Source organism: Pecten maximus, chromosome 5 (assembly GCF_902652985.1).
Source record: "Pecten maximus chromosome 5, xPecMax1.1, whole genome shotgun sequence".
Taxonomy (NCBI): Eukaryota; Metazoa; Mollusca; class Bivalvia; order Pectinida; family Pectinidae; genus Pecten; species Pecten maximus.
Window position 1 is genome coordinate 43,185,639 of NC_047019.1, and position 22,244 is coordinate 43,207,882.

At 35.9% G+C, this 22,244-nt stretch overlaps 1 protein-coding gene across 1 annotated transcript in view; it reads right to left on the reverse strand.

The window, feature by feature from the left end:
• LOC117328103 (rho GTPase-activating protein 20-like) overlaps window positions 1–22,010 on the reverse strand; it is a 208,158-nt gene extending 186,148 nt beyond the window's left edge. The window contains exon 1 of the mRNA XM_033885463.1: window positions 21,766–22,010. The gene's annotated coding sequence lies outside the window, so the exon portion shown is untranslated. The remainder of the gene's footprint in view (window positions 1–21,765) is intronic.
• Between the last annotated feature and the right edge of the window lie 234 nt (window positions 22,011–22,244).

The window sequence follows — 22,244 nt, forward strand, 5'->3', positions numbered from 1 at the left end:
GTAATGTTTATACCCCAGCTTGACTAAATTTATCTTTAGCTATTCTTACATCATTATAGCCTGGTGAAGCAGATTTGATGTGAGAGATAAAAATTTTGAAAAATGGTGTCTTTTCTTTAAAATTTCATATTTAGTGTTCAATGGTGTGTGATATCTGTTTTTCACAGACCATCATACATGAGGCCAATCGATGACCCTTATTGGTCACATCTGTTTATCACAGACCATCATACATGAGGCCAATCGATGACCCTTATTGGTCACATCTGTTTATCACAGACCATCATACATGAGGCCAATCGATGACCCTTATTGGTCACATCTGTTTATCACAGACCATCATACATGAGGCCCATCGATGACCCTTATTGGTCACATCTGTTTATCACAGACCATCATACATGAGGCCCATCGATGACCCTTATTGGTCACATCTGTTTATGACAGACCATCATACATGAGGCCCATCGATGACCCTTATTGGTCACATCTGTTTATGACAGACCATCATACATGAGGCCCATCGATGACCCTTATTGGTCACATCTGTTTATCACAGACCATCATACATGAGGCCAATCGATGACCCTTATTGGTCACATCTGTTTATCACAGACCATCATACATGAGGCCCATCGATGACCCTTATTGGTCACATCTGTTTATCACAGACCATCATACATGAGGCCCATCGATGACCCTTATTGGTCATATCTGTTTATTACAGACCATCATACATGAGGCCAATCGATGACCCTTATTGGTCACATCTGTTTATCACAGACCATCATACATGAGGCCCATCGATGACCCTTATTGGTCACATCTGTTTATCACAGACCATCATACATCAGGCCCATCGATGACCCTTATTGGTCACATCTGTTTATCACAGACCATCATACATGAGGCCAATCGATGACCCTTATTGGTCACATCTGTTTATCACAGACCATCATACATCAGGCCCATCGATGACCCTTATTGGTCACATCTGTTTATCACAGACCATCATACATCAGGCCCATCGATGACCCTTATTGGTCACATCTGTTTATCACAGACCATCATACATGAGGCCAATCGATGACCCTTATTGGTCACATCTGTTTATGACAGACCATCATACATGAGGCCAATCGATGACCCTTATTGGTCACATCTGTTTATCACAGACCATCATACATGAGGCCAATCGATGACCCTTATTGGTCACATCTGTTTATCACAGACCATCATACATGAGGCCAATCGATGACCCTTATTGGTCACATCTGTTTATCACAGACCATCATACATGAGGCCAATCGATGACCCTTATTGGTCACATCTGTTTATCACAGACCATCATACATGAGGCCCATCGATGACCCTTATTGGTCACATCTGTTTATGACAGACCATCATACATGAGGCCAATCGATGACCCTTATTGGTCACATCTGTTTATCACAGACCATCATACATGAGGCCAATCGATGACCCTTATTGGTCACATCTGTTTATGACAGACCATCATACATGAGGCCCATCGATGACCCTTATTGGTCACATCTGTTTATTACAGACCATCATACATCAGGCCCATCGATGACCCTTATTGGTCACATCTGTTTATTACAGACCATCATACATGAGGCCAATCGATGACCCTTATTGATCACATCTGTTTATGACAGACCATCATACATGAGGCCCATCGATGACCCTTATTGGTCACATCTGTTTATTACAGACCATCATACATCAGGCCCATCGATGACCCTTATTGGTCACATCTGTTTATTACAGACCATCATACATGAGGCCAATCGATGACCCTTATTGGTCACATCTGTTTATCACAGACCATCATACATGAGGCCAATCGATGACCCTTATTGGTCACATCTGTTTATCACAGACCATCATACATGAGGCCCATCGATGACCCTTATTGATCACATCTGTTTATCACAGAACATTATACATGAGGCCAATCGATGACCCTTATTGGTCACATCTGTTTATCACAGAACATTATACATGAGGCCAATCGATGACCCTTATTGGTCACATCTGTTTATCACAGACCATCATACATGAGGCCAATCGATGACCCTTATTGGTCACATCTGTTTATCACAGACCATCATACATGAGGCCCATCGATGACCCTTATTGGTCACCTCATTTCTGATATATGCAACATGCTACATATCAGGTCTCTGGACCTCATGTTTACATGGAAGAAGTCATTAAAAGATTTTAGCATATTCGACACCTGTGACCTTAAAAGAAGGCCAAGGTCATTTATTTGAATAAATTTGGTAGTATTTCATGCTACTAGTCCAATAACATGACCTTAAACCTTAAGTCAAAAGGGCCACAATTACTTTTACTAACAGTGGCCTTGCATGGCTTTGACCTTGAGATAAAACATCAGGAAATCTACTGTATACCTGGTAATTTTTGCACCAGGTTATTTTCGCCCTTGAGCAACATAAAACATATTCGCCCCGTTTTAAATTTGCCTTGAATGGTTTTCAAGAAATATCCTTTTGCGCGTTTGTAAAATCGAAAAATTCCAAACAATACAGTTGGACACGGAACACTCGGACTTATCAAGTTCCTCAATTGTCTTACCAGCATGATATGAAATGTAATCAGGTGTGAAATATAGAATGTTTACCTGTGCTTAGATTTTCTTTAAGTCCCTACTAATTCAAGTAGTATCGGGTATGCATGGGTGATTTTAAGCAAACACAATTAATTGTAAGTTCACTGTGCCGTGACGTATGACTGACCAGTGTTTGCTCTTGTTCACATGTACATGAATGGAAGTCACAATTAAGCGACGGTGAACTCATAAAATAAGTCTTTTCCACGGCAGAAATTTGATGCAACTCTGTATTTCATTTTTATCATGACCGGACTACATAATTTTAAACAAGGTCATTTACTTGAACACACTTGGTAGCCTTTCACCCCAGCGTGCTACAGGCCCAATATCAAGACCCTGAGCCTCTTAAATGAAAAAGTTGATGACAGATGGACGAACGACGGACACCGCACAATGGCATAAGCTCACTTACCCTTTGGGCTAAAAATGACTGAATTTTTTAAATAACTTAGCATGTATCGTTTTTTTTAATTGAAAATGCTAAGTCTGGTATGTGATTTTACAGTTGAAAAGTAAGAGGGTATGTTTGTGATTCGACTATACTTGGCCCATGTACTATTATATGGTTCAAAATCCTTCAATTCAGCTTGAAATTTTCATCTTCATCTTAAATTTGCCCTATCTTCAAAGGGCAAAAATGGTGAAAATTAAACGGGGGTGAAAATTACCAGGCCAGGTATACAGAATTAGAGCTACAACATACAACAGGATCACTTCCATATTCTATCTATCATTCTGGCATTATCTGAAGAATTTATTTTCATTTTATTAAATCGATAATGTCCCTCTCGTAATGTTTCAGGTGAACTACCGCCTTGACAAGAGGTATTCATCAGGAGGTTTATGGATGCACCAGATGAGCTCTTGCGGAAACCTTCATATGTAATTACAATTGTATATGCTATATTTTCCAAAATAATTGAACATGAATAATGTGACTAGGTCAGGTTTTCGTATGTATAGTTCAGTTTTAGAGGAGCCTGGCTATAAATACGCACCCTGATGGGAGCATTACACTCAATGGAATGTTGGAGAAATTGATTTTAAACATCTACTGCTAATAACATTCTGCTTAATATCCAAATTCCACTCCATTACCAATCAAAGAAATTTTGAATTACTCAAAAATACCAAAAGAGAAAAAACAACTCTGAAGGTCATGCATGAGAATATAACTTACATTATTAATGGTAGTTGTCCTTGAACCGGTGGTTTGTTTCCTTAAGGATGCTTTGCGAAAAACACCACTGTAATTCATTTTAGGGAGATGAGGAGTATTACAAGTATGAAGTGCAGGTGATGACCATCCGGTACAAAATGGTGGGTTAGATAATTACCTACAACGATGAGGTGACTGTTCTGTCTGTATACGGCTCAACCAAACATTGGCTGCACCAATAACAAACATTTGGCACTCTCCACCTAAAGTATTCAATGTAGGATACACAGCAAGCACCTGTTTCTACAGCACAGACAATTACACGGTATAACATAATCATAAGTTATCCCAGCACAAAAATACATTAACTGATAATTACCTCCACCTCTCCCTCAAAACTACTGTTGTTAATGTATCTAAATCTACAATCAGTGACAAATCTATCAACTAGAATATTTTTTCCATTTTTCAACTGACTTGGCAGTGTATACCATTCCCTATAGTATTGGTGATGTATTAGGACCACCATAGATTCTGTATTATTGCTATCATCTCAAAGTGGTGAAGCTCTCCAGCTTCACCTGACACAGGTTGGCAATCTTTTTTCTCTCGGTTACCCTTCTCTTAGTTACTCTTCTCTCGGTAACCCTTCACTCGGTTACCCTTCACTCGGTTACCCTTCTCTCGGTTACCCTTCACTCGCTTACCCTTCCCTCGGTTACCCTTCTCTAGGTTACCCTTCTCTAGGTTACCCTTCACTCTGTTACCCTTCTCTTGGTTACCCTTCTCTAGGTTACCCTTCACTCTGTTACCCTTCTCTAGGTTACCCTTCTCTCGGTTACCCTTCACTCTGTTACCCTTCTCTCGGTTACCCTTCACTCGGTTACCCCCTTCTCTCGGTTACCCCCTTCTCTCGGTTACCCTTCTCTAGGTTACCCTTCACTCTGTTACCCTTCTCTTGTTCACCCTTCTCTTGTTCACCCTTCTCTCGGTTACCCTTCTCTCGGTTACCCTTCTCTCGGTTACCCTTCTCTCAGTTACCTTACCCTTCTCTCATTTACCCTTCTCTCGGTTACTCTTCACTCGTTCACCCTTCTCTCGGTTACCCCCTTCTCTCGTTCACCCTTCTCTCGGTTACCCCCTTCTCTCGTTCACCCTTCTCTCGGTTACCCCCTTCTCTCGTTCACCCTTCTCTCGGTTACCCCCTTCTCTCATTTACCCTTCTCTCGGTTACCCTTCACTCTGTTACCCTTCTCTCGGTTACCCTTCACTCGGTTACCCTTCTCTCGTTACCCTTCACTCAGTTACCCTTCTCTTGGTTACCCTTCTCTCGGTTACTCTTCTCTGGTTACCCATCTCTCAGTTACCCTTCTCTAGGTTACCCTTCTCTCGGTTACCCTTCTCTAGGTTACCCTTCTCTCGGTTACCCTTCTCTGGTTACCCTTCTCTCGGTTACCCTTCTCTCGGTTACCCTTCTCTAGGTTGCCCTTCTCTCGGTTACCCTTCTCTAGGTTACCCTTCTCTCGGTTACCCTTCACTCTGTTACCCTTCTCTGGTTACCCTTCACTCGGTTACCCTTCTCTTGGTTACCCTTCTCTCGGTTACTCTTCTCTGGTTACCCATCTCTCAGTTACCCTTCTCTAGGTTACCCTTCTCTCGGTTACCCTTCTCTAGGTTACCCTTCTCTCGGTTACCCTTCTCTGGTTACCCTTCTCTCGGTTACCCTTCTCTCGGTTACCCTTCTCTCGGTTACCCTTCTCTCGGTTACCCTTCTCTAGGTTGCCCTTCTCTCGGTTACCCTTCTCTAGGTTACCCTTCTCTCGGTTACCCTTCACTCTGTTACCCTTCTCTGGTTACCCTTCACTCGTTTACCCTTCTCTCGGTTACTCTTCTCTGGTTACCCATCTCTCAGTTACCCTTCTCTAGGTTACCCTTCTCTCGGTTACTCTTCTCTGGTTACCCAAACAACCCTGAACTACTCTTGGCTCTCCAGTGTCCTGTCTACTGATAATTCTGTGTTCTGATTAAGAAATTTTATGACTATGAAACTGCAGTTTTTATCAGCTAGTTAAAGTGATAGAATGGCAAACAACATATATATGGACACAATGGAACTATCAGGTTTCCATGTAAACCACTGAGTAGTATGTGGACACTTACTTCACTACACTATACCACCTTATGTAATAGATTTTGAACTGTAAACCAGATATGTTGATATTTAATGATGAATGCTTGCCCAATTTGCCGTTTACTTATTTTATTATATGTACTCTCACTGTGATTTTCCAGTGATAAGTAATAGCCTTCTGTAAATGGAATTACAAAAAATAATTGATTCAAATAATTATGATTCATTACCATCTCTTAGAAGTTCAACCTCTTTATTGTATACCTTTACCATACATAACTTCAAGATTTATTACGTACTGTATTTTTATTTTATTACTATACAAGAGATCCCAGAGGGATCTTGGCGCCCACCATTGACTGATCTTTATGAGTTCCAAGTCAGATTGATCTTTTCTCTATTTTTCCCTTCCTCTTACTAATCTGTGTAAATTGAGAAACATCCCTCCAGTACTTTTCAAACAAGAGGAACTTATATATGAAATTTGAGATTTAGCGATAATGGCTGTCTGTCGACAATGTTTTCAGATTGGTCCAAAAATGCAATACGACGGACCAAGGGAACCTATATATGAAATTTGAGAAAGATCCTATACCTTCTGTAAAATAGCAATAACAAACTTCAGTTGTCAAAATCCAAGATGGCTGTCTGTTGGCCATGTTGTTATCCGACTGGTCCCAAAATGAAGTATGCACAACTAAGAACCAAGGGCAACCTATATATCAAATTTGAGAAAGATCCCTTCAGTACCTTCTGTTAAATAGCTATAACAAACTTCAATTGTCAAAATCCAAAATGGCTGCCTGTTGGCCATGTTGATATTCGATTGGTCCCAAAATGCAATATACATAACAACAGACCAAGGGGAACCTACATACAAAATTTGAGAAAGATCCCTTCAGTACTTTCTGAGAAATAGCGATAACAAACTCCAATTGTCAAAATACAAGATGGCTGCCTGTCGGCCATGTTTTTTTCCAATCGGTCCCAAAATGCAATATGCATAACTACAGACCAAGGGAAACCTACATATGAAATTTGAGAAAGATCCCTTCCGTACTTTCTGAGGATTAGCGATAACAAGAATTGTTTACGGACGGAGGGACGGACGGACCACGGACCACAGACCACGGGCGTTTTGAATAGCCCACCATCTGATGATGGTGGGCTAAAAATGTACAGGTGTGTCTACATGTGTGTCTAAATATTTACAGGTATCGATATGAATATATCTAAATAAGATAAACTAATTGTCATATACAGGTGTGTCTATAAGTACCTGTAGGTGACTGTGAATGGAAAGAACAACTATTTGTTTGAACATAAATTAAAAGAAAATTATTTCTACCAATTGTACAATAGGACTGCACTGGTACAGGGTCAACATTACAAATTAATCTTTACATATCATACCTACTGTTGATGGTGTTCAAAACACAACAAACAGGTAACACCTAATTGTATGGTCAAGCGAAGGTTGACCTCTGACCAGTACCTGGTATGGCCTGACCCAGAACAACAGTTAATCCTGTAATTCTACTAATCCAATAAGTGCTTTCAATAACATTGGTCAACACTTGTACTCATTAACCGTACATGACCACAAAACCTTCATCAACTAATATATCAGGTGAGTGGCATTATCACAAAGGAACCAGCCCTGACAATAAAGGAACCAGCACTGACAACCTTTTCTAAGGTTCATGCCCATCCTGTGATATTTTACAAGCCTATATTCACTACCTTGGTGCAATGAAACAGAAGTAACTTAATCAATTGGTATTATCATGGTTAACCATGGGTCTTACTCTGGACTTCTACTCAATACATTCAAAATCTTGATAATTTTTCTATAAAATGTACTGGTGTCCTCGTTTTTAAATTCACCACTGTTATTTTTTATCAGTTTCCTCATATCCAGACTCAAGTGCTGAAATAACTATCAATGAAGTGTGTCACCCAAAAATACATATTTTGAAATATGCCATATTCAAATCAATCCATCAAGGTTGTTTTGCTCAAATAGACAACATTCTAAAAGTTAAGAAATGAAAGTTCCATTACAAGACAGTTTGAACGATACATTACAATATTTCACTAAATTGATATATGTTATTGTACAAATAAATCATGGGTGTCTGTGCAATAGTCCAGAATATTTGACACAAGGTACCGGTAATTGACTGATGTTCTATATTGCACAAGGCGGAAGGTCAAGTGCAATAGAACATCGTCAATTATCAGTACCAAGACACCCATGATATACTTGTTTTATTACATAATCACTAAAACACTTACAATCACTCAAATCTCAACTTTCCTGTAGGCCTAGAAGTCAATATGACTATCGCCTTGTAATGTTGCCATCTGAGTGACTAATAGACGCTGTAAAGGGTAGGACTAAATTCATGTCACACAGTATTCAATAGTTCGTACGTTACTGTGCAATAGTTCAAAATATAGCTTAAGCATATAGTTAAGGAAAATCAACTGCATTATATTATAATACAGAATATAACATGATCGGTGAGTTAATAAAACATTTTAATAACAAGTGGCCCATGGGCCTTGATTGTCATTCAGGTTTTGTAATATTTCTGCCAATTTGACCCTTTTTGATCCTGCCCATCAGCCCTTGGGGTCTGAGTCAGGCCAATATTTGCATACAATCAAACTGACTTCCACACCTTAAGACCCTTCCATCTATGAAGAGTATTTGATTCTACCTTATTTGGGTCTTGAGAAGAAGTTTTTGAACATTTCAGTTAATTTAACCCTTTTTGACCCCACCCATCAGCCTTGGGTGGTAGTCTGGATGCTTTCTACCTTTGGCTGAAATCAGTTGAACTTGAACTTTTTTACCCTTTAGAGTGGCCCTTGGTGGGTCAGTTTTTGAACCAATTTTTTTCTCCCTTTGCAAACTTTGTAAACCTTGTCCTAAAGACTCTTAATATCGAATATAAAGTCATATTGCTCTAAATAATTTAAATTTAAAGTAAACAGTTTTAGATAAATATTACCAATGATATGAATATCTGATGATTGGAAAGGTAGTTTCTCACCCATCAAACATTTAAAAGATCAGCAAGCACCTTTCTCAACAATGTATGAAGAGGTCTCCACAAATCCAAGTGCTATACATACTGACTAAAGCATCTGATACCATAAAAGTTGTCTGTTTTAGATGCGCCATAGGAGACAATGCTGTATGTCTTAATGATTTATAATACCCAGCAAATCAAATGTATAGGTATATAAATCTGAAAGTAGCAGCTCCGACTTTATCAGACTGGGACAGCTTCACATTGCTGTTACATCAAAGTTCGGCCAATGACTGACGAATTAACAAAGTCTACAGAGTTTCTAAAGTGATGTATCCAATCACACTCTGTTTAAACAAATACCTTAATGAAGAAGGTACATAATGAAAACGATAACTGTGGTTTGATCATCAGGTCAAAAGGTCAAGGTTAAAAAACTTACCACCAGGGTTTGTAAGTCATAAAGTGTGCCTCCTATATCCAAGTTTAGCTCACCACATTGTCACAATCTGGCTCAGTACCAGGACAACACATAATTAATCCACAACCACAAGTTTTTATCAAGCCTTCCTGTCTTATCCTGCCGACTTCATTCCAACATAATCAATTTCCGAACAGAACATTTGTAACTATCACAAAAGGTTTTTTCCTCGTATTTCCTCTGATCCATCAAACAGCACCAGGTTTTACAATAACGGCAAAAAAGTGATTTCATTAATCACCATTGCCCTCTTGCCTGTGGTAAATGTCTGACAGTTGAGATAATGGGAATCCCTTTACAGATGGCCACTTTTCCTCACCCTAATATCAATCATTTTGGTTATAAGATCTATCATTCAAATCAAAATATATTTAAAATCCTCACCTCATCATGAATATTAATTCCCATTAATTTATTTCGGATTAGAGATCAGCCAGTAACTTGTGAGGGAGAAACAACTTAACATATATATATCTATATGTACATTGTATATATATAATGTCTATCATCAATCGAGGATATTTGCAGTAAGACCGATATACATGGTGATGGGATCTGACCAGACATCTTGGAATCATTACCCCGGCAATAAGTGACAAATCAGCTGTTAATCAGTCATAAAAGATCATACCTATGTTGTTCTCCGTCATACAGAAACATCTACCTGACAACTCGGACCTTAAGTGTCCAGTGGTCAATCCGTTTATTCTACTGCCAATGATACTAAAACATTATAGATCCGCTCATAAAAGTTGTACAACAGCAATATTTCAAGTTTTGTCATGCAAAGAAATAATCCATAATAATAACGACACAATTTTCAAAATAAATCTTATTTGTTTTGTTTAAAGTCTGAATAAGTATAGTTTTCACAAAACTGGGCTTAATAAGATTATTTGAGATTATAAACAAAACACCTGTGATTTCTTTCATCAATATTATTTCCCAGCAAGACATCCTCTCCCTGACAGAAAGCAAGTGTGATAAAGACTGATCAATCTATAAGTAGTAGAATATTAACACTTGAACCTCGATCGATCTGCTTTGTACTATATTTACTTACATAGAGTTGTGAGCTAAAGCAGGACACCACCGACTTCCAACAGAACATGGTGTTAAGTTTGTGGCATTGTCTCATTACACTTGTCAAACCAAGCCACAATAGACATTTGATATAACAATACACAATTACAAATCAAAAATTCAACTGAAAGTTGAAACCATCGTCTAGTAGACGCGTGTGAAAACAAAATTCCTTTATTTTCTAATATTAGTTTTGTTGGGACTTTTTTTTATTGGCCGAGTGTTTCAGATGATATTGTCGTATAAAAATAAATACCAGGGCATATTTTCTCTTGAATGTTCTTTTTTTATCCAACTTCATGAATGACAGACTAGCATCTCTGATAACAATCTGGGAATACAAAAAGTGGACAAGTTAGAAGCTGGATAAAACAACTCTTGTCACTTGATATGACTGTTATCATTAGACATTTGACCTTGAACCTACAGGCAATGTCATACCTGAGCTAAGGAGATCTATTGGATGATTGTGCAATAAACACAATGTAACACTAGTCATCATCTTGAACATCAAAGTAAATAAGGACATGTATGTACCAGGGTAACACAAAATCAAACAAACTCCACACTAACTTCATATCGTTTCCATGGTAACATAACACCTAAAGACATATACCGAAGCAACATTAACGAAAAGATGAAATTTCTCCACTGACTCAAAGTTGAAACTCGTGCAATTAAAGAAAGTATTAAATTGTTAATGATACTATTAGAAACAGCTATCAAATTATATTGTAGGATTTAATCTCATTGCTATGGTAACCAAAAGCTAGTAACCAATACTAAGAGATGAAAATAATTGCATCTAAACTGTTGTTGACAGTATATATAGACAAAGCCAAAACCTTTGTGTAAAAAAGCCAATGACATTGCTGAATATCATGCCAAGTCATAAAATAGCATTGATCAGGTTATATACCTACTGTACTGAGTACAGTGTATCAGGTGCATACTTCTACACATACGCTTACCAGTGTCCATACCTAGGTGATGCTCAGGCGTCCATGATTTTATATCTTTCTTAATCAGCTCAACACTGTCCAGACTGTGGAGACCAAGACTGTGGAGACCAAGACTGTGGAGACAGTTCCTGGACAGAAGTCATGGCACATAACCACAACACCCACACCATACAGATTTATTGTAGATCGGCCAGTACAGGGCTGTCCCTCAAACCACACTGTGAATAAGCCTTACAAATTCAGAATGTCCTTTCAAATGTCCAAGGTAATAAGCCTTACAACTACAGGATGTCCTTTCCAATGTCCAAGGTAATAAGCCTTCCAAATTTAGGATGTCCTTTCCAATGTCCAAGGAAGCCAATAACATAAGTGCAAACAAAATGGTTCACTTTGCTTTAAAAAATTCACGAAGAGTTACAGAATTTCCAAAAGAATAAAAGATTGTTTTGTTTTGTTCAAAGGATTAAGATTTCAACATACAGACAATAGGTTCAGCCATGAAGATATGAACCAAATAACACTTGTTTACAGTGGTCAGTATGATCAGATGTGTTACTGAGTCTGTCATATCATTAGGATAAGGGATGTGTCTAATAACTCCCTTACCTGTAAAATATCATTTTGTCCCAAGTTACCTACATAGTGATGTATTCCCTAAACCACCACTGACCCACCAGTGCCCCACAACACTAACCCAGTTATACAATACACAATGATGGCCTCAAGTAAAACCAGTTCTGTCACACTCCAGCCCTGGACACAGATTTATCAAGGGTACATGTAGCTGGAGATTTATCAAGTGTGTACTGTCAAGGTATCCAGTATAACAATGATGGCCTCATACTGGGCACCATTCTCTCTGAGGAGTTGGCAAAACATCTCACTGACCATTGGTCAACAATAACTCGTTTGTGGTCTTATATGTATATATCCAGATGTATAAAGAAATGGTGTTTTCTTCCACTAATTCAGCAGATGTTTGAATAGATAAGTCCCAAACATTTATATTAAAACTTTTGGTTCTGATGGGATTTTGATGGTGATTGGATTTTGATGGATGTTGAATTAACCTTTCTCTTCAATAAAGTTACATCACACTGATCTGACCCATTCAATATCTCTCTTCCAATTTGGAAAGTTTTGAAAGAAAATGTCCAGATAGGTATGTCTGTGTAATAGCACAGGGGAAGTTGAAACTAAGGTTCAAAACATTTAGAGCAGATCGTGGGCATGAACTTATCTTTAATAGCCAAGTGTTTGGGTGTCCACAAAGAGAGCGAGATGTCGCTAGTCCTACTGTCATTACCCTTTCCTATTACACATAATTGTAACAGAAAGCATGGTTGATTAAATTTAGATTATCTGCCTCTGCTAGGGATCGAACCAGGGACCTTTGGCTTACTAGTCTTATGCTCATCCGATCAAACTAAAGAAAAGTTCTTTCTAGCCAATAGGTATAATACTGCCAGCATTTACCAGACACCCCTCCCTCCAGGGAAGAACTCCTCCCTAAGTTTGTAACAGTTACAGCAATGTTTTCAGAAGTAACGCTAAGTATAATTCCTGAGACCCTACAAAGGCAGCAACGTAACAGTGCATGATCAACGTAACAGTGCATGATCAACGTAACAGTGCATGATCAATTAAATTCAAATCACTGCCTCTACAAGGAATCGAACCAGGGACTTAGTAGTCGAACGCTCAACGGATTGATAAAGAGAAGTTCTCTAGCCGAGAGGTATAATACCGTTAGTGTTTACCAGGGTTACACATATCTGAAACACTGAACGTGATATTCATGGACTTGTTTAGGTGACATGCCTGTATTAAAGTCTTTTCAAGGCCACAAAGACTGTATGCACTGCATGTTCATGAATTTATCATAATGTGTTTGTGGGGATGATTAAAAAATGGTCTGCATCAGCAAAATTTAATGACTTGGAGCAATTATCAGAAAAGATTCAAATTTTAATGCCTTTGAGAAATTAATAGAAAAGTTTAATTTGTTGAGTCAGTTCTGTAGTAAAACACTTGACTTCTGATCAGTCATTTCACCATAAAACCTTAGTTTACATACAGATAACACCCAATGTGACACAGCCCTAACATAAAACCTTAGTTTACATACAGATTTCTGATCAGTCATTTCACCATGAAACCTTAGTTTACATACAGATAACACCCAATGTGACACAGCCCTAACATAAAACCTGAGTTTACATACAGATAACACCCAATGTGACACAGCCCTAACATAAAACCTTAGTTTACATACAGATAACACCCAATGTGACACAGCCCTAACATAAAACCTTAGTTTACATACAGATAACACCCAATGTGACACAGCCCTAACATAAAACCTTAGTTTACATACAGATAACACCCATGTGACACAGCCCTAACATAAAACCTTAGTTTACATACAGATAACACCCAATGTGACACAGCCCTACTAAAACCTGAGTTTACATACCGATAACACCCAAGTGACCAGCTCCTACATAAAACCTTAGTTTACATACAGATAACACCCAATGTGACACAGCCCTAACATAAAACCTTAGTTTACACACAGATAACACCCAATGTGACACAGCCCTAACATAAAACCTTAGTTTACATACAGATAACACCCAATGTGACACAGCCCTAACATAAAACCTTAGTTTACATACAGATAACACCCAATGTGACACAGCCCTAACATAAAACCTTAGTTTACATACAGATAACACCCAATGTGACACAGCCCTAACATAAAACCTGAGTTTACATACAGATAACACCCAATGTGACACAGCCCTAACATAAAACCTTAGTTTACATACAGATAACACCCAATGTGACACAGCCCTAACATAAAACCTTAGTTTACATACAGATAACACCCAATGTGACACAGCCCTATCAATACACAATGATCACACAAAAACGTCTCAAATTCCACGGCGGATCTCGTACACAAGCAAATCACATTCCTGCTGTTTACTCACACCAAACTAAACAATACAGTCATCAATTTTCACAAATATGCTATGTTCAGCTGAAAAACTGAATGTGAAAGAAAACTTTGTACATCTTACTTTTGACACTGTATGTAAACAAACCTCAACACAGAACACAATTTCAACACATTACATATCACACTCATTAAGAGCATTTTGAATTGACAATATTTGTATCCAGTCCAGAATACATGGATAATCTCTTTACCTTGTTTTATTTTTAGATTTTAATTTTAAATTATATTTTGGCATTTACATTGGTAAAAAGTACTATTGTCAACTCTATAATATATATAATGAACTATGAGAATTAAATATTCAAAAGTACTGTAAATATGAGAATATCAATAAGATATATCAGTGTAATGCAACAGGTAGAGTACTAAGATATTCCAACAAAACAATGGTTTTTTTTTAATTTGAATCCTACTTAAAAACAGGAGATCACGAGTTGTATGTGATTGATCACACCTACTTCCGAGGGACACAATGTCAACAGAATGTAACCTCTTTAACCTGCTACTTCCTGTTAGGTCAGTTGATGATGAGGGGTCATTTCCTGTTGCCAGGCTACCACTTTTTCCCTTTGTATCGAAGAAATACATTGCAATTTCAGCACTCAATTTGAAAGGTATGTCTTTTATCTGATGATCATTTGTATACAGAGAAAATTAAGGTATATACAAATCTGAATTACAACGTGATATACAAATCTGAATTACAATGTTATATACAGACCTGGATTACAACGTTATATACAGACCTGAATTACAACGTTATATACAGACCTGAATTACAACATTATATTACAGACCTGAATTACAACGTTATATACAGACCTGAATTACAACATTATATTACAGACCTGAATTACAATGTTATATACAGACCTGAATTACAATGTTATATACAGACCTGAATTACAACGTTATATACAGACCTGAATTACAATGTTATATACAGACCTGAATTACAACGTTATATACAGACCTGAATTACAACGTTATATACTGACCTGATCATGAATTACAATGTTATATACAGACCTGAATTACAACGTTATATACAGACCTGAATTACAACGTTATATACAGACCTGAATTACAACGTTATATACAGACCTGAATTACAATGTTATATACAGACCTGAATTACAACGTTATATACAGACCTGAATTACAATGTTATATACAGACCTGAATTACAATGTTATATACAGACCTGAATTACAACGTTATATACAGACCTGAATTACAATGTTATATACAGACCTGAATTACAATGTTATACAGACCTGAATTACAATGTTATATACAGACCTGAATTACAATGTTATATACAGACCTGAATTACAATGTTATATACAGACCTGAATTACAACGTTATATATAGACCTGAATTACAATGTTATATACATACCTGAATTACAATGTTATATACAGACCTCATGAATTACAATGTTATATTACAGACCTGAATTACAATGTTATATTACAGACCTGAATTACAACGTTATATACAGACCTGAATTACAATGTTATATACAGACCTGAATTACAATGTTATATTACAGACCTGAATTACAATGTTATATACAGACCTGAATTACAATGTTATATTACAGACCTGAATTACAACGTTATATACAGACCTGAATTACAATGTTATATACAGACCTGAATTACAATGTTATATACAGACCTGAATTACAACGTTATATACAGACCTGAATTACAATGTTATATACAGACCTGAATTACAACATTATATACAGACCTGAATTACAACGTTATATACTGACCTGAATTACAATGTTATATACAGACCTGAATTACAACGTTATATACAGACCTGAATTACAAAGTTATATACAGACCTGCATTACAATGTTATATACAGACCTGAATTACAAAGTTATATACAGACCTGAATTACAACGTTATATACAGACCTGAATTACAATGTTATATACAGACCTGAATTACCTTATATACAGACCTGAATTACCTTATATACAGACCTGAATTACAAAGTTATATACAGACCTGAATTACAATGTTATATACAGACCTGAATTACAACGTTATATACAGACCTGAATTACAACGTTATATACAGACCCGAATTACAATGTTATATACAGACCTGAATTACAATGTTATATACAGACCTGAATTACATTATATACAGACCTGAATTACAACATTATATACAGACCTGAATTACAACATTATATACAGACCTGAATTACAACGTTATATACAGACCTGAATTACAACGTTATAAACAGACCCGAATTACAATGTTATATACAAATCTGAATTACGTTATATACAGACCTGAATTACAACGTTATATACAGACCTGAATTACAACCTTATATACAGACCTGAATTACAAAGTTATATAGACCTGAATTACAATGTGATATACAAATCTGAATTACGTTATATACAGACCTGAATTACAACGTTATATACAGACCTGAATTACAACGTGATATACAGACCTGAATTACAACGTTATATACAGACCTGAATTACAACATTATATACAGACTCGAATTACAACGTGATATACAAATCTGAATTACAATGTTATATACAGACCTGAATTACTACGTTATATACAGACCTGAATTACAACGTTATATACAGAAATTCAACATTATCTTAATTCATCATATAACATGTTCTATCATCTACAGGTGTATTAAACTTGGAGAAAGATCGAAGCACATTGTATCATCTAGTTATGTTATATTCCTGAATCCTGGATTAGACAAACGTCCTGATTTAATGGATGAAAGTCCAGGCACAATACACATTTCATCAATTACCAAATTAATTAAGTTTAAAATTAACTTGTAACCCAAGGACATAAATAACTTTTTGAACTCTAAATGACCACTCTGATGACCAAACCAGCCATCACTAAGGATGATATAGAAATAATAACAGATTTGGCGGGCCATCTCCCACACAATAGTAATATTATCTCACATAGTTGGGCCGAAACAGGTGAGTGATCACCCCTGTTTTACCTGTACGTACAGGTGTAAGTGCCAATTGTAATTACTCCTGGTCAGGACACTAGATTCTACAGGTGTTACAATACACAGGTAACACTAGAGCTTTAAATGCCACTGGAAGTTGAGAACCGAAGAATTATACTGATGATAAAGTTTTTGAATAATCAGCCATGCCGAAATCTATACATTTCCGACAGCCAGGAATGCTAATCCATTTAGTATATAAAGTCCAGGTGAACAATTCAGTGATCAATAAAATTGCGAATAAATTAAAAACCTAATGAAGCAGACCCTACACATCACTGTATAGAAGAAGTAGAATGTTAGACAGAATTTTAATCTATAAGGCCATACCAATTTTATTCATTGTTTGTCGGATTTACCGCTTGTGTTAAGAAAATTAAAATTAAATTAAAATCAAATAAAAAATGTACCGTTTAATTTTCGCATCAACAAAAAATGACGAATCCCGATATATTTCCCACAAGTTCAAAATTTAAAAAGCACCTTTCCGCATCAAATGGACACTTGAAACAAAGGTCCTGACAGCCATCTCAAGCGGTTTTTGACAGAACATGACGAAAATATGAGGTCTTTGAAGCAAATCTGTGTCAAAATGGGTATTTTTGTCATGTTAGTCACTACAGAACCAGGTCACCACAATGTATTTCGAAATTCAGCAATAGAGCTTGATGACGTATCATTTCAAGATCTATATGATCAGGTATACGAAACTCAGGGAATCGACCCCCTTCAACAATGTCATTTCATCTATACCATTGCCCGCATTATTGTGTCAAGTTTTAGGTATGCAATTTGTTGAATTTCAAGTGAAACCTGAATTCAAGAAAGAGAGCAAAGCGACCTCTGACTTTGTTTAAACATCTGCATTTTCTCTAACAAAATAAAACGGGTAAAAACATCTGTCCCTGAAAACTGTATATTGATTTAATAAACTTCATTGCAACTTTCAATTCAATACAATACTGTTGATTTTGTTTCAGGAATGTGTTTCTTGATATTTTGAAAGAGCCATCACTTTTAGGCTATTTCATTAAAACACCTTCCATAAAGCTAGACTTTAGGATTTGTTTCATAAAGGTACTATCCAGAGGATTGACATCAAGTAAAGGACATGAACAACTCATGAATGCAAGCAGTTCATCATGGTATGATCAATCATTGACTCAAATTAAGTAAATTTTAATTGAATGATCCGGAATCATAATATAGATTTATGGAAGATTATCATTGCTATAAGATGGTTTTTGATCCTGTGACTTATCTTGGATGGTTTATCTATATAAAACGTTATCTTACAAAACCTTTCTCTCTTGAGCAGCTCTATATATGTACCATGACAGTCATTCAGAAACAACACTTTACCAGTTTAAATGATTGTAAATTTTTTTTTTGTATTATCTAAAGAGCCAAAGACACGTCCTGATATCTCGTTCGTCAGAATCAGTCGCTCCCTCCTAAATTTCAAGAATTTAAAATGATTTGAAATATAAAAATATTTTGCTTGCTCCCTCTGATTAATATTTTGCTTGCAATATCAAAATAACTTCTCCATTCACAAAGGTCATTATCTATACTGAAAATTGTATAATCTGGAATAATAGAAAAGTGTTTGTTTTACCCCAGAACACCATGATTTATTTGGAACACTCCATCCCGTCTTCCTGCGCTGGTCCAGACAGCTGATTAGTCTGTGCCAACCTTCCCTAATCCCACATAATTTACTCTGATGTATTGACCAAACGTAATATTGAAATTAAAAATTCCAAACTGCAAATTTCATTAAAAATGTAATAAAAACCCTTATATTTTAATTATCCACATTCTATAGGTCACAAGCTAGTGTTAAAATATTCAAATGGGTGAAAACCACAAGTAGCACGTACTTCTTACATGTAGGTATGAACAATCAAATATTTACACTTTTACTTCCTAAACAATTCTGACCTACATCTCTAACAAATCCATGTGGGGTTTAAAGATCAACACTATTTAAATTGTGAATCGGCAGACTTTATCATAACATTGTAATTGATGAAATGTTTGAAAAATGTATTTATCAAATAAGGTGTTCTATTGGTGGTCACTTGTATAAATCTTTATAATATAATTTTTACAGGTGATTCTATTTTAAGGAATCTAAACAGGTGAGGACATCACATCAGACTGAAAACCTGGGACCTCTGGACTCCAGGTCTTGGTTCAGCTGTAGAGTGAAATGTTCCAATACAGTGAATCACTGGTAGATGGTAGATCACTTTATTATGATGTGTTCTTAAAAGAAGCCATTTTGATGTCTCCTGAAAAATTTATGTCTATAATTTCCAGAAACTAATTTCTTAGATATGATAAGATTCATTATCATCAAGATTTATAATGACGCATTTTCCTTTCAAAGTATCTATTATATTATGCTTTATAAACTATCAATTCTATAATTTATCATTATGGATAGTTAATGACAACAATCCAAATTTTGCAAAATCGCCAATTTTCAAAATTCACCAAAATATGTCATTTTTACCCAAAAAATCACTTTTTCCGAAAAGAAGGGTGAGAAGATATTACATCTGTGTGTTGATAAATTCCTACTCTACAGATATTGAGTCAATAATGTGATAACAATGTATCTGGATGGGACAGGACGGGAACCATCCTGACATAAAATGGCAGGAACATTTGTTTATCAGGAGATGTTCTTACAAAATTGATTCTGTTGTTTAACACTTAACCATCATTGATTTTTGTTTAATATAACATTTTTACAATCACAAACAAATCACACAAGAAATCCTCTTAAGCCCTGCATCTGAAAGTCTGAAAATCAATGGTAGGATTGATATGACCTTGGAGGAGACTTGGCACACACCAATTCAAGTTAAGCAGAGAGCAACAACCTTTACTGTGTCACCGAGTATACAGAAAAATTGTACAAGTTAATTTTAAGCAGCTTTTGTTCATAATCTCATGTGATCGAAAACCAATTTTATTTCCACATGTGCATATTCTGGACACATTATTTAAGTACTTTTTACACTAAAACAGTTTTAAACTGTGTGACCATTCTTTCATATTTGGGAGAATTCAAACATTGCGCTAAAATATTTGGCAATAATAGATTTCCTGATTGAGAACCTACTGTTTCAGCACCGACAGTAATTATACCTCTGTGATATTCATGAAAGATTTGGAATTCATTATTGAATCCCTGTATGATCTACAGAGATGCTAACCCTTCTGTAACACATGGTCTATAATCATATCAACCATGGGTCTCTGTACAATTCTATATTTTGGTCATATAATGGCATTGCAAAATAAAATTAATAAAGCACCAAATTTGTTAGTCTAATCACCTCAGAACTTAAATAAACTTAAATCTAACATGTATCTTTCTTTCACTATCACACATGTTTTATGCTTTATCAAATTAGATCAATTCCTATGGGGTCATAATGGGGATGAAACTAGAACACCTGGAGAAAACACAGCTGTCTTGGTCAAACACAAGAGCACTATCCACTAAGCCACCATTCCACCTTTCACAGCAGAAGATACGCTTACTAAAAGACATTAGTATTATATCTACACACACAAGTATTATATTATCTATAGACCCAAGTATTATAATATATATAGACACAAGTAATATATTATATATAGACACAAGTAATATATTATATATAGACACAAGTAATATATTATATATAGACCACAAGTATTATAATATCTATAGACTCAAATATTATATTTATATACCAAGTATTATAATATATATAGACCAAAGTATTATATTACCTATATACACCGGTATTATAATATCTATAGACTCAAATATTATATTATCTATATACCAAGTATTATAATATCTATAGACTCAAATATTATATTATCTATATACCAAGTACGTATTATAATATCTATAGGCCAAAGTATTATATTACCTAAAAACCTAAGTATAATATCATATATTATCACAAGTATTATATTATCTATAGACCCAAGTATTGTAATATCTATAGACACAAGTAATATATTATATATAGACACAAGTATTATATCATTTATAATGTGTATATAATGTCAAAATGATTGCTGAATTTTTTTACAGAATTGATAAATTATGTTTTCCTTATTTTAAAGAAAGGAAGTTTAGTATGTCAGAATATTAAACAGCAGATCTTACCTCAGAAAATGTAACTCATTTCCACAGGTCTTCTCACATAACTCAACACTTGTCTGATAAACTCCAGTTAAAATGTTACAAAAAACAACTAGGTTTTTCCACTTTAAATCTATTCACCATTCCTTAACTGAACACAATACAGCTGCAGGTTACTTAAGTTCATCAAGACCTTCGTTGACCTGACTTGTCAGTAATATAAAATGTTGTCATTTACCTGTGATATGATGATGAGCAATGTGTTTATAGTGTTATCTGATAAGACAGGTTAATCAACCTCTCGTATCTGTCAATTTGAGCCTCCACAGGTATTGACCACTACACTACTGGAGCATGCTGATTGGCCACGGTTAACAATACTAAACATCCAATACACACGTCTGACCAGGTAAATTGAATTTTACTAATAGACAAAGTGTGATTTGCTGTAAGTAACATGAAGTTTTGATAATGAAATAAGTTAGATTTTTAAAAAGACATAA